The sequence below is a fragment of the Hylobates moloch genome, unplaced genomic scaffold (assembly GCF_009828535.3).
Source record: "Hylobates moloch isolate HMO894 unplaced genomic scaffold, HMol_V3 SCAFFOLD_16, whole genome shotgun sequence".
Taxonomy (NCBI): Eukaryota; Metazoa; Chordata; class Mammalia; order Primates; family Hylobatidae; genus Hylobates; species Hylobates moloch.
In genome coordinates this window covers 35,939,511-35,954,181 of record NW_026652291.1, presented here as the reverse complement: position 1 = coordinate 35,954,181, position 14,671 = coordinate 35,939,511, and the positions used below count along the sequence as shown (strand labels likewise).

The following is a 14,671-nucleotide window of genomic DNA, read 5'->3' as shown; positions in this document are numbered from 1 at the left end:
AACCTTCGGGTCTGGCTTCTTACTTAGCATAATGCATTTGAGGGTCAGTATATGAAGGGAAAATGTGTATTATGGGAAAACTATGCATGGATTTCAAAAAACTTTTTTGCACTAAAATGAGCTTGCGCTAACTTGTTATAACATGTCTGAAGAGGATCTACTTAGAGGCACTAAGAAGGTTAAGGCAGCAGTTCGAAAAGAGCCCATATCGGAGCAACATAAATTCTGCTAAGATTGAAACAAGAATAAACATCAAATTTATGGGGAAGGTTGGGTGTAAGAATGGTAAAATCATTGATGGTTTACAAAAAGTTTATGGGGGCCGGGCGCGGTGGCTCACGCCTGTAATCCCGGCACTTTGGGAGTCAAGGCAGGTGGACCACAAGGTCAAGAGATCGAGACCATCCTGGCCAATATGGTGAAACCCCGTGTCTACTAAAAATACAAAAATTAGCTAGGCGTGCTGGCGCATGTCTGCAATCCCAGCTACTGGGAGGCTGAGGCAGGAGAATCGCTTGAACCCGGGAGATGGAGCTTGCAGTGAGCCGAGATTGTGCCACTGCACTCCATCCTGGCGACAAAGCGAGACTCTGTCTCAAAAAAAAAAAAAAAGTTTATGGGGACAGCGCCCCAAAGAATTCAGCAGTTTACAAATGGCTAACTTGTTTTAAGAAGGGACGAGATGATGTTGAAAATGAAGCCTGCAGCAGCAGACCATCCACACCTATTTTCAAAGAAAAAATTAATTTTGTTCTTGCCCTAACTAAAGAAGACCAACAATTAACAACACAAAAAATAGCCAACCCCATAGCCCTCTAAATTGGTTCAGCTTACACAATTCTGACTGAAAATTTTACATTGAACAAACTTACCACTCAATAGATGCCAAAACGGTTGTGCCCAGATCAGCTGCAGACAAGAGCGGAGCTTTGAATGGAAATAGGACCCAAGTGGGATCAAGATCCTGGAGGTTTTTTTCAAAGAATTGTAACCGAAGATGAAACATGGCTTTACCAGTACGATCCTGAAGGCAAACCACATTCAAAGCAGTGGCTACTGAGAAGTAGAAGTGGTCAAAGTAAAAGTGGGTCGGTTAAGAGCAAAGGTCACTGGCAACAGTATTTGGGGATGTGCAAGGCATTTTACTTGTTGATTTTCTGAGTGCCAATGAACCATAACATCTGCGTTATTATGAGATGCGTATTATGGTTTTTAAAAAGTTAGCCAAAGCGTTAGCAGAAGAATGCCCAGGCTTAATCAGAGAGTCCTCCACCACGGCAATGTTCCTGCTCATTGCTCTCATCAGGCAAGGGCAATTTTGCGAGATTTTCAATAGGAAAGTTTTGGACATCAGCTTTATAGTCCTGATTTGGCTCCTTCCAACTTCTTTTTATTTCCTAATCTTAAAATCTATAAAGGGTACTCATTTTTCTTCAGTTAATAATGTAAAAAAGACTGCATTGACATGGTTAAATTTCCAGGACCCTCGGTTATTTAGGGGTGAACTAAATAGCTGGTATCATCATTTACAAAAGTGTCTCACACTTGATAGAGCTTATGTTCAGTAATAATGTTTATATTTTTAAATTTTTTAATCCTTTAATTCCATTTTTCCACAAGCTTTTTGAAGTCCCCTTATATCGTTCTGTGTATCAATAGTTTGTACCTTTTTTTTTCTGAGTAGTATTTTATTGTTTGCATGAACCACGTTTGGCTATTCCTTCACCGGTTAGAAGATGTATATGTCGGTGGTTCCTGGTTTGGGTGACTATGAATAGTCACTATTAATGTACCGGTTTTTGTATGAACGTGAGTTTTTATTTTTCTTGCATACTTACAAGTGCCAGCCTGGGCAACATAGTGAAACCCTGTCCTTAACAAAAAATTAGCCATGCATGGTGCCACATACCTGTAGTCCCAGTTACTCGGGAGACTAAGGTGGGAGGATTGCTTGAGCCTGGGAGGCAGAGGTTGCAGTGAGCTGAGATTGTGCCACTGCACTCCAGCCTTGGCATCAGAGCAAGACAAAAGAATACTTACAAGTAGGATTGCTGGGTCACATGACAAATGTATGTTTAATTTCATAAAGAAACTGACAAACTCTTCCTAAAGTGGCTGTAATATTTTGCATTCTCATCAATAATAGATGAGAGTTCCAGTTCTCCCCTTCCTTGCCAACACTTAGTGTTATCTGTTTTGTTTTAGTTTTTTATTTTAGCCATTCTAATAGCAGCATAGTGATATCTCAGTGTGGTTTTAATTTGCATTTCCCTGTGATGATGCTGAACATCTTTTCATATGCTTAATTGCCATCGTTATAGCTTCTGTGGTGATAGCAAACATTTCGTTCATTTTTAAAATTGAGTTTTCTTATTACTAAGTTTTGAGAGTCCTTTATATATTCTAGATACAAGTCCTTTATCAGATACATGTTCTGCAAGTATTTTCTCCTAGTTCGGGGCTTATCTTTTCATTCTCTTAACAGTATCTTTTAGAGAGCAGTTTTTAATTCTGATGAAGTCCAATTTATCAGTTACTTCTTTTGAGATTTTGCATTTGATGTCATATCTAAAACCCCTTGCTGTGCCCAAATTCACAAAGATATTCTCTTTTGTTTTCTTCTAGAACTTTTTTGATTTTCAGTTCTACATTTAATTCTATGATCTATTTTGATATAATTTTGAATGCAGGTGAAAGTTCATTTTTTGGCATATGGATGGATGTTCAGTAGTTCTAACACCATTTGTTGAAAAAAAATCCCTTCTCTATTGAATTATCTTTGCACTTTCGTCAAAAATCAATTAACTGTATTTGTGTTGGTCTATTTCTGGATTCTCTGTTCTGTTTTATTGATCTGTATGTTTACCTTTTACCAGCACTACGTTGTCTTGATGTAGCTTTATAGCAAATCTTGAAATCAAGTAGTGGAGTCCTTCTTTGTTCTTATTTTTCTTTCTTTCTTTCTTTCTTTTTTTCTTGAGACAGGGTCTCACTCTGTCACCCAGGCTGGAGTGTGCAGTGGCATGATCATAGCTCACTGTGACCTTGAACTCCTGTGCTCAAACAATACTCCCACTTCAGCCTCTCCAGCAGCTAGGACTACAGGTTCATGCCACCATGTCTGGCTAATTATTTAAACTGTTTATAGAGACAGCCTCACTCTGTTGCCCAGGCTGGTCTTGAACTCCTGGCCTCAAGTGACCCTCCTACCTTGGCTGGGGTTATAGGTGTGAGCCACCCCACCCAGCCCACTTTGTTCTTATTTTTGAAAATTGTTTTGGCTTTCCATAAACTTCTTTGCCTTTCCATAAACATTTTAAAATCAGCTTGTCAAATATCTGTGGAATAAATCATGCTGGGATTCTAACCGAGATTAACTTTAATCTATAAATTTGGGGGAGAATAGACATCTTAAGAATATTGTATTTTCCAATCCATGAGCCCAGTGTATCTCTCCATTTATTTAGATCTTCTTTGATTTATTTCATCAGTGTTGTAATTTTAGCATACAGATCTGCAGATAGTTTATTGATTTATGCCTAAATATTTCATGTTTTTAGTAATTGTAAATAATACTTTTATAATGTTTTCAATTTCTAGTATCCTAGTATATAAAAAGTTCTAGTATAAGAAATTTCATTACATACAGGCACTTTTTTGTAGATTCCTTGGGATTTGCTACATAAATAATCATGTCATCTGTGAATGGGGACAGCTTAACCTTTTCCTTTCCTATCTGCCTTTTTTTTTTTTACCTTCCTTATTGCATTGACTAGACTATCCATTATGAGATTGATTAGGGATGAAAATGAGCATTCTTGCCTTACTTTCATTAAGTCTTTCACCATTAAATACAAGGTTAGATATAGGTTTTTTATGGATTCCCTGTTTCTCTTTTTTTTTTTTTTTTTCAACTTTTATTTTAGATTCAGGGGGTACATGTACAGGTTTGTTACCTGGGTCTATTTCATGATGCTGAGGTTTAGGGTACAAATGATCCCATCACCCAGGCACTGAGCATACCAATGGTTTTTCACCTTTTACCGTCTTCCTTTCCTCCCCTTCTAGTAGTCCCCGGTTTCTATTATTGCCATCTTTATATCTATGAGTACCTGATGTTTAATTCCCACTTGTAAGTGAGAACATGTGGTATTTGGTTTTCTGTTCCTGCATTAATTTACTTAGGATAATAGCATCGAGCTTCATCCACCTTGCTGCAAAGAACATGATTTCATTCTTTATATGGCTGGATGGTATTCCATGGCGTATATGTACCACATTTTCTTTATCCAGTCCACCGTTGATGGGCAACTAGGTTGATTCCATGTCCTTGCTATCGAGAACAGTGCTGTGATGAACATAAGAGTGCATGGTGTCTTTTTGGTACAGTGATTTGTTTTCTTTTGGATAGATATGCAGTAATGGGATTGCAGGGTTGAATGTTAGCTCTGTTTTAAATTCTTCGAGAAATCTCCAAAACTGCTTTCCACAGTGACTGAACTAATTTACATTCCCACCAAGTGTATAAGTGTTCCCTTTTCTCCCTAGCCTTGCCAGCATGTTGTTTTTTGACTTTTTAATAATATCCATTCTGATTGGTGTAAGATGATATCTTATTTTGGTTTTGATTTGCATTTCTCTGCTGAATAGTGATTTGGAGTGGTTTTTCATGTTTGTTGGCAGCTTATATGTCTTTTTGAGAAGGGTCTGTTTATGTCTTTTGCCCATTTTTTAATGTGGTTGTCTTTTACTTGTTCCTTTTTTTAAGTTCCTTTTTTTTTTTTAGAGACGGAGTCTCGCTCTGTCACCCAGGCTGGAGTGCAGTGGCGCGATCTCGGCTCACTGCAAGCTCTGCCTCCCGGGTTCACGCGATTCTCCTGCCTCAGCCTCTCCGAGTAACTGGGACTACAGGCGCCACCACGCCCGGCTAATTTTTTGTTTTTAGTAGAGACGGGGTTTCACCATGGTCTCGATATCCTGACCTCGTGATCCGCCCGCCTCGGCCTCCCAAAGTGCTGGGATTACAAGCGTGAGCCACCGTGCCCGGCCTTAAGTTCCTTATAGATTGTGGATACTAAACCTTTGTCAGATGCGTAGTTTGTGAATAATTTCTCCTATTCTATAGGTTGTCTGTTTATCCTCTTGATAGTTTACTGTGCAGAAGCTGTTTAGTTTTATTAGGTCCTACTTGTCAGTTTTTGTTTTTGTTGCAATTGCTTTTGAAGACTTAGTCATAAATTCTTTCCCAAGGCTGATGTCCAGAGTGGTTTCCTAGGTTTTTCTTCTAGGATTCTTATAGTTTGAGGTCTTACATTTAAATCTTTAATCCACCTTGAGTTAGTTTTTGTATTTGGGAAAAGGTAGGGGTCCAGTTTCATTCCCCTGGATATGGTTAGCCAACTATCCCAGCACCATTTATTTACTAGAGAGTCCTCCATGGTGACTTTGTTGAAGATCAGATGGCTGTCAGTATATGGCTTTATTTCTGGGTTCTCTGTTCTGTTCCATTGGTATATGTGTCTGTTTTTCTACCAGGACCACACTGTTTTGGTTACTATAGTCTTACGGTGTAGTTTGAAATCAGGTTATGTGTTGCCTCTGGCTTTGTCCTTTTTGCTTAGGATGGCTTTGGCTATTTGTTCTGTTTTCTGGTTCCATATGAATTTTAGAACAGTTTTTTTAGTTTTGTAAAAAATGATGTTGGTAGTTTGATAGGAATAACATTGAATCTGTAGATTGCTCTGGGCAGTATGGCCACTTTAATGATATAAGGTAGTTCCATTCTGTTCCTAGTGTGCTGAGAGTATTTATCTTGAATGGTTGTTGAATTTCATCAGATGCTTTTTTCAGTCTGTTAATGGAGTGAATTGCAGTGATTGATTTTCAAATGTTGAACTAGACTTGCATATACCCGTCTCCTGGTTATTATATATAATTCTTTTTATATGCTGCTGGATTCAATTTACTAATATTTTATTAAGGATTTTTGTGTTTCTGTTCATGAAGAATATTGGCCTGTGGTTTTCCTTTCTAACAACATCTATGTATGGTTTTATCAGGGTAATGCTGGCCTCTTAGATTTGGGAAGTGTTCCCTTCTCTTTTATATCCTAGAAGAGAATATATAAAATCAGTAATATTCCTTCCATAAATATTTGTTAGAATTTACTGGTGAATTTGCCATCTTGGCCTGTAGTTTTCTATGATGGAAGGTTATTAACTACGAATTCAGTTTTTTAAATAGATAGATATAGGACTGTTCAAGTTACCTATTTCTTCTTGAGTATGCTTTGGAAGTTGTGTCTTTCAAGTAATTGATTTATTTCCTCCTACTTTTTAAAGTTTCTTTAGATGAAGCTCATTGATTTGAGGTTTCTCTTCTCTTCTCTTGTCTTCTCTTCTCTTTTCTTTCTTTTCTTCTTTTCTTTGAGGCAGGGTCTCGCTCTGTCGCCCTGGCTGGGTACGGTGGCACAGTCTCAGCTCACTGCAACCTCCACCTCCCAGGTTCAAGTGATTCTAATGCCTCAGCCTCCCAAGTAGCTGAAACTACAAGCATGTGCCACCACGCCTAGCTAATTTTTGTATTTTTAGTAGAGACAGGGTTTCACCATGTTGGCCAGGCTGCTCTCAAGCTCCTGGCCTCAAGTAATCCTCCCACCTCGGCCTCCCAAAGTGCTGAGATTACAGGCATGTAATTCTTTTCTTTTCTTTTTTTTTTTTTTGCGACGGAGTCTTGCTCTGTTGCCCAAACTGGAGTGCAGTAGCATGATCTTGGCACACTGCAACCTCCATCTTCCGGGTTCAAGCAATTCTCCTGTGTCAGCCTCCCAAGTAGCTGGGATTACAGGCGCCCACCACTGCATCCGGCTAATTTTTGTATTTTTAGTGGAGACAGGGTTTCACCATATTGGTCAGGCTGGTCTTGAACTCCTGACCTCAGGTGATCCACCCTCCTCGGCCTCCCGGAGTACTGGGATTACAGGCGTGAGCCACCACACCTGGCCTATTCTTTTCTAAGAATTTAGGCTAGGCGTGGTGGCTCACGCCTGTAATCCCAGTACTTTGGGAAGCTAAGGCAGCTGGATAACTTCAGACCCCAGGAGTTTGAGATTAATGTGAGCTACATATCAAGATCCTGTATTTACAAAAAAAATTTTTTAAATTAGGTGGGTGCAGTGACTACAAAAAAATTGGGTGGGCGCAATGACACACACACCAGGAGGTTGAGGCTGCAGTGAACCATGATTATGCCACTGCATTCTAGGCTGGGTGAAAGAACAAGACCCTCTCTGAAAAAAGAAAAAAGAATTTAATACTATAAATTTCTGTCTAAGCACTGCTTTATTTGCATCTCAGAATTTTAGTATGCTATATTTTTATCTTTATTTAGTTCAAAATATTTTCTAATTTATCATGCAACTTCCTCTTTTACCCATGTGTTACTTAGAATTGTGTGATTTAATTTCCAAATTTTTGAGTGGTGGTTTTTTAAATTTGGTTTGTTGCTTGGTTTTGCCCCCGATTCTTTGTGTTACTGATTTCTAGTTTCACTTTATTATGATAAGAGAATATACTTAGTATGATTTGAAAACATACAGATTTGTAAATGCTTTTTTTTTTTTTTTTTTTTTTTTTGAGACGGAGTCTTGCTCTGTCGCCCAGGCTGGAGTGCAGTGGCGCGATCTCGGCTCACTGCAACCTCCGCCTCCCGGGTTCACGCCATTCTCCTGCCTCAGCCTCTCCGGGTAGCTGGGACTACAGGCGCCCGCCACCACGCCCGGCTAATTTTTTGTATTTTTGGTAGAGACGGGGTTTCACCGTGGTCTCGATCTCCTGACCTCGTGATCCGCCCGCCTCGGCCTCCCAAAGTGCTGGGATTACAAGCGTGAGCCACCGCGCCCGGCCCTGTAAATGCTTTTTTAATGGTTTATCTTGTGGAATGTTCCATGTACACTTGAAAATAATGTACATTCTCTTGTTCTGTAAATTTCAGGTCAAGTTGTTTGATAATATTGGTCTTCTATATCTTTGCTGATTTCTGCTTCTATTACTAGACAGGAGTATTGAAGTCTTCAAATATGATTGTGGATTTATCTGTTTCTCTTCATTTCTATTAGCTTTTGCTTTATGTATATTGAAGCTCTTTGGTTAGGTACCTACATGTTTAGGAGTGCTATGCCATGGTGAATTGACCTTTTTAATCATTGTGTAATATCCCTTTTTATTCCTGGTAATATTTCTTGTTCTCAAGTCTACTTCATCTAATTTTAATATAACCATTCAGTTTTCTCTTGATCAGTGTTTCCATGGTTATATCTTTCCCTTCTATCCTTTTATTTTTAGCCAGTGCCATTCATTTAAAGTGGACATCTTACAGATGGCATATAGTTGTATCATTTTTTTTAAACTCTAGTTTGACAACTTCTGTCTTCTAATTGATGTGTTTAGACCAGGGATTAGCAAACTTTTTCTGTAAAGCATCAGATAGTAAATATTTTAGGCTTTGTGAGCCACGTGATCTTAATTTGTACTTCTTACCTCTGCCATTGTGGCCAGATTCCCTGATTCTTTCCTCTGTCCTTTCCAGTCTACTATTTTCTTTTTTTTTTTTTTTTTTTGAGACAGGGTCTTGCTCTTTTGACCAGGCTAGAATGCAGTGACACGATCTGAGTTCGCTGCAACCTCTGCCTCCCGGGTTCAAGCGATTCTCCCGCCTCAGCCTCCCAAGTAGCTGAGATTACAGGGGTGTGCCACCACGCCTGGCTAATTTTTTGCATTTTTAGTAAAGACGGGATTTCACCATGTTGCCCAGGCTGGTCTGGAACTCCTGACCTCAGGTGATCCACCTGCCTTGGCCTCCAAAAGTGCTGGGGTTATAGGCGTGAGCCACTGCGCCTGGCCATTTCCAGTCTATTATTGATCCCATCCAGCGAATTTACTCCTTTAGATATTATATTTTTCAGTTCTAAAATTTCCAGTTGGTTTCTTCTTATAGTGTCTGTTTCTCTGCTGAGGATGTTCATTTATTTGAGGAATTTTTACCTTTAGGCCAGGGGCGGTGGCTCACGCCTATAATCCCAGCATTTTGGGAAGCCCAGGTGGGAGGATCACTTGAGTCTAGGAGTTCCAGACCAGCCTGGGCAACATAGCAAGACCTTGTCTCTATTTTTTAAAAATTACTTTTCAAAAAGTATGTTATCTTTAGCTTAGAGAACATAGTTAGAGTAGCTGCTCTAAATAAGTCTTTGAATGTTCCAGTATCTGAGTGATCTGTGGGTTGGGTTGATTGTCTTTTCCCTTGGTAATTGGCCAAAATTTCCTGTTTCTTTGTATGTCAAATAATTTTTGGTTGTATGCTAGACATTTTGAATATAACTTGAGAATCAGAGTCCTGTCAGAATCTCTGAAGAATGTTTATTTCTTTTGTTTTAGCAGGAAGTTAACCTGTTTAGATTCAGCCTAAAAGGTCTGTTTTGTTTGTTGTTTTTTTGTTTTGTTTTGTTTTTTTTTGGATGATGATTCTCATTTTAGCTGAGTTTTCAAAGCCTTTGCAATGCTGCTTTGGCTATGTCCTGTGTATACTGAGTTCAGGGGTGAGCCTGGGACTTGTGCCGTTTATACATAGGATTAAAGAACCCCTCCCTCAGCTCTTTCCTCTCCAGTGTTCCTTTCACATTCTTTTGCAAACAGACCCCATTTTCCTGGTCCTCTGTCAAAAAAGACAAGGTTTCTCTAGAGTTTTGGCTGCATGTGTTGCATGTGTGACTGCATGCAACACTGCATGTGTTGCCACCACATAGTTCCATGTGACTTGGGCTTCTATCAAAGGAAAGTAATGGCAGAAAAGGCAGAACAGCATAACCAGGTTTCCCCCTATACACTTCAGACCACTGGGATCCCTTTTTCTTTTCTTTTTTTTTTTTTTTTTTGAGACGGAGTCTCGGGGCTGTGTGCGATCTCGGCTCACTGCAAGCTCCGCCTCCCGGGTTCATGCCATTCTCCTGCCTCAGCCTCCCAAGTAGCTGGGACTGCAGGTGCCTGCCACCACACCTGGCTAATTTTTTGTATTTTTAGTAGAGACGGGGTTTCACCGTGTTAGCCAGGATGGTCTTGATTCCTGACCTCGTGATCTGCCTGCCTCAGCCTCCCAAAGTGCTGGGATTACAGGTGTGAGCCACCGCACCCGGCCTGGGATCCCTTTTTCTATTTGCTCTGGCCAGAAAGATGGGGTTTTAACTGCCTTTGTTGCCACCATGCAGTTCTGCAACTGGGGCTGCCTTAAAGGCAGGACCAGGAAAGAAAAAAGAGGAGGTAAAGAAAAAAAGGGGGGACTTTCCTATACTTCACTACCTCTTAGTGCCTCTTTTCCTGGTCCTCTGGCCAGAAGGACAGGGTTTTTCTAGAAGTTTTTGCTGCCCTCCCTTCACTTGCTATTGTTTACTTTTTGTAGTCCTGAAGTAGTTGTTTTTTGATGTGTTTTGTCCAGTTTTTGTTGTAATCAGTGGGTGATTGACGTCAAAACGCACTTACTCTAACATGGCCAGCATCAGATGTCTCCAACATTCCTTTTAAAATGTAAAACGTTAATACCCCTGTTAAAGAAGTTTTTTTTGTTGTTTTTTTGAGACAGAGTCTCACTCTGTCGCCCAGGCTGGAGTGCAGTGGCACGATCTCAGCTTACTGCACCCTCCACCTCCCGGATTCAAGCACTTCTCTGCCTCAGCCTCCCGAGTAACTGGGATTATAGGTGCCTGCCATCATGCCCAGCTAATTTTTGTAAGTAACTTAACCATGATATTACCTTTCAGCTAAGCTGTCTCCAGATTTTTTACATCTTTCTTCATACTGATGAGTTGAGACAGATCATTGTAATTTTGTTTTTGCTGCTTTACTCTCTCTTTTCTTACCCTCTTCCCTTACCCTTTTTTTTTTCTTTTTTCTTTTTTTTTTTTTTTTTGAGACAGAGTTTTGCTCTTGTCACCCAGCCTGGAGTGCAGTGACACGATCTCAGCTCACTGCAACCTCTGCCTCCTGGGTCGAAGTGATTCTCCTGCCTCGGCCTATGTAGTATCTGGGATTACAGGCACCTGCCACCAGGCATAGCTAATTTTTGTATTTTTAGCAGAGACGGGGTTTTACCATGTTGGCCAGGCTGGTCTTGAACACCTGACCTTAGGTGATCCACCTGCCTTGGTGGCCCAAAGTGCTGGGATTACAGGCATGAGCCACCGCACCTGACCCCCCTCTTTCTTTATTGTAGACCAAACCAACTTTTCTTCATACTTCAAGAAAGACGTTTGTATACATGTTACTACAGCCTATGGTTTCGTTCTTCTGTGGACCTTATAATTATGATAATACGTTGTTTTCAGAACTCAGTATATCATGTTAACTAAGTGCTCTGATGCTTTAATAAGCATTATTAAATACTAATTAATGTAAAAAGGAACCTCTTACTCTTCTGTAATTATAGCTCTAAAATCACTGGAATTAGATGATTATCAGCTTTCACATGAAAAAAAACTGTCTATAGAAACAAATTTTAAGAACTTCAAAGATTGTTAGGTAATGCAGCACTTTACTGTGGAGCCAAAATTTGAAGACATCTCAAAATTCTTTGGATTGTTAGAATTGGTATGTTTAGAAAGATAGACTATTGGGTCAAAGATGAAAATATAAATGTGATGTATTGTCAAAACTGCAATTGTCAGGTATGGCTCAATATAGATTATCCCACTCACTTTTATCAGTTCTGTAGGATGCCATGTATCAGATTCTTTATAGAGGTATGATTATCTGTGGCTTTTTCTGTCACTTTACTCTACATTTAAAAAAAATGTAGGGGGCCCTAGCCAGAACAGTCAGGCAGACAAAAAAGATAGAAGGCATTCAGATTGGAAAGGAAGAAGTAAAGTTATCTCTGTTTTCAGATGAGATGATCTTATACATAGAAATACCTAAGGATTCCACCAAAAAAAAATTAGAACTAATAAACAAATGCAGTGAAGTTGCAGGATACAAAATCAGCATACAAATATCAGTTGCATTTTATACACTAACAATGAACTATTTGAAAAAGAAACTATGAAAACAATTTCATTTATAATAGCATCAGAGGGGAAGGGAAAGCATTAGGAGATATGACGAGTTAAGGGGAGCAGCACGCCAACATGGCACATGTATACATATGTAACAAATCTGCACATGGTGCACATGTACCCTAGAACTTACAAGTATAATTTTAAAAAAAAAATAGCATCAGAAAATAAAATACTTCAGCATAAATTTAACCAAGGAGGTAAAAGATCCGTATGCTGAAAACTATAAAACATTCATTAAAGAAATTGGAGAATATATAAGTAAGGTATTCTGTGTTCATGGATTGGAAGAATTAATATTGTTAAAATATCCATACTACCCAAAGTGATCTACAGATTTAATACAATCCCTATCATAGTTCCAGTGGCATTTGCTAGGTTGGATATTTGTCCCTTCCACATCTAGTGTTGAAACTTGATCCCAGTGTTGGAGGCGGGGCCTGGTGGGAGGTGTTGGGTCAGGATGGTGGATCCCTCGTGCACATATTGGTGCTATCCCCTTGCTAATGAGTGAGTTCTCCCTCTATAATTTAACAAGAGAACTGGTTGTTTAAAAAAGCATGGCACCCCTCCCTTCTCTCGTCTTGTGAAATGCTGACTCCTCTTCCCCTTCTGCAATGATTGGAAGCTTCCTGAGATCCTCAGATTCATGCTTCTTGGACAGCCTGCAGAACTGTAAGCCAAATAAACCTTAATAGAACGATCTTAAAATTCATATGCAACCACAAAAGGCCCTGAAGCCTGGGTAATTTATAAAGATCAATTAAAGAGGTTTAGTTGACTCAGTTCAGCATGGCTGGGGAGGCCTCAGGATACTTACAGTCGTGGCAGAAAGCGAAGGGGAAGCAAGGCACCTTCTTCACAAGGCTGCGGGAAGGAGAAGTGCTGAGTGAAGAGGGGAAGGGCCCCTTAAAAACCAACAGATCTTGCAAGAACTCACCACGTAGCGCACCTGTAAACCCAGCTACTCGGGAGGCTGAAGCATGAGAACCACTTGAACCCTGGAGGCACAGGGTTGCAGTGAGCCGATATCATGCCACTGCACTCCAACCTGGGTACAGAGCGAGACTCTGTCTCAAGAAGATAAGAATAGTGTCAGGCACAGTGGCTCAAGCCTGTAATCCCAGCACTTTGGGAGGTCAAAGTGGGCGGATCACTTGAGCTCAGGAGTTTGAGACCAGCCTGGGCAACATGGCAAAACTCCATCTCCACAAAAACAATATAAAAATTAGCAGGACTTGGTAGCTCACATCTGTAGTCCAGCTTCTCGGGAGACTGAGGCAGGAGGATGACTTCAGTCCAGGAAATGGAGGTTACTGTGAGCTGAGATTGTACCACTGTAGTCTAGTCTGGGTGAAAGGGCCATACCCTGTCTCAAAAAGAAAGAAAGAGAGAGAGACAGAGAAAGAAACAGAAGAGTGCATTGTAACTATTGTAAGGTTGGATATTATTTTGTGAAACTGTTTTGTTTTGTTTTGTTTTTTGTTTTTGAGACAGAGTCTTGCTCTGTTGCCAGGCTGGAAGGCAGTGGCGCAATCTCGGCTCACTGCAACCTCCGACTCCCTGGTTCAAGCGATTCTCCTGCCTCAGCCTCCTGAGTAGCTGGGATTACAGGCACGCGCCACCATGCCCAGCTAATTCTTGTATTTTTAGTAGAGACGGGGATTTACCATGTTGGCCTTGATCTCCTGGCCTCGTGATCCGCCCGCCTTGGCCTCCCAAAGTGCTATGATTACAGGCATGAGCCATTGCACCTGGCCTGTTTCGATTGTTTTTAAGAGACAGGATCTCTAGGCTGGACACGGTGGCTCATACTTGTAATCCACCACTTTGGTAGGTCGAGGTGGGAGGATCACCTGAGGCCCAGATTTCAAGATCAGCCTAGGCAACATAGGGAGGCCCCATTTCTATAAAAAAAATTTTCAAATTAGCTGGTTATGGTGGTACTTGCCTGTAGTTTCCCAGTTACTTGGGAGGCTGAGGTAGGAGGATTGCTTGAGCCCGGGAGGTCAAGGGTGCAGTGAGCCATAATTGCACCACTGCTGTACTCCAGCCTGGGTGAAAGATGAGACCTTGTCTCAATTTTTTAAAGAAGACTTAAACTGCTTAATCTGATTATAAATTATAAATGTCTAGTATGTTATTCTCTTTTCATGAAATATAGCAAAGATAAGCATTTTGGCCTTGAAGCATTTATGTTTTAAATGACAAATATGATACTGTAAACTGGGATTATCAACTGGCCAGGTATCATTTACTGCAGTTCAGAGTCTCCTAACCTCCATATTTCTAGAACTGAATTTAGACTGGAGGATGTGCCTCTTAAACTGCTCTGCCCTTTTGGTTTCTTGCTGGCAATTGTCTGCTGATACTTTATAAAGCTAAAAATTTTCTGCTCAATTTGTTCCTTATTTGACATTTTTATCTCAACCTAGGTATAAACTAGATGAATTTGATTGCAATTATTTTCATTGTTACTGCTCTTCACTTGCCTATTTTCATCAGAATAAAACAGTGTATTTTCTGGTGAGATTGGCATGAATTTCTCAGACAGAGGAATATTTGGGGATGGTG

The 14,671-nt window shown here is 40.2% G+C and overlaps 1 protein-coding gene across 6 annotated transcripts in view; it reads left to right on the top strand.

Annotated features, from left to right (window-relative positions):
- Positions 1-14,671, top strand: part of SLC39A9 (solute carrier family 39 member 9) — a 68,810-nt gene that overhangs the window by 32,143 nt on the left and 21,996 nt on the right. The gene's annotated exons all lie outside the window — the stretch shown is intronic.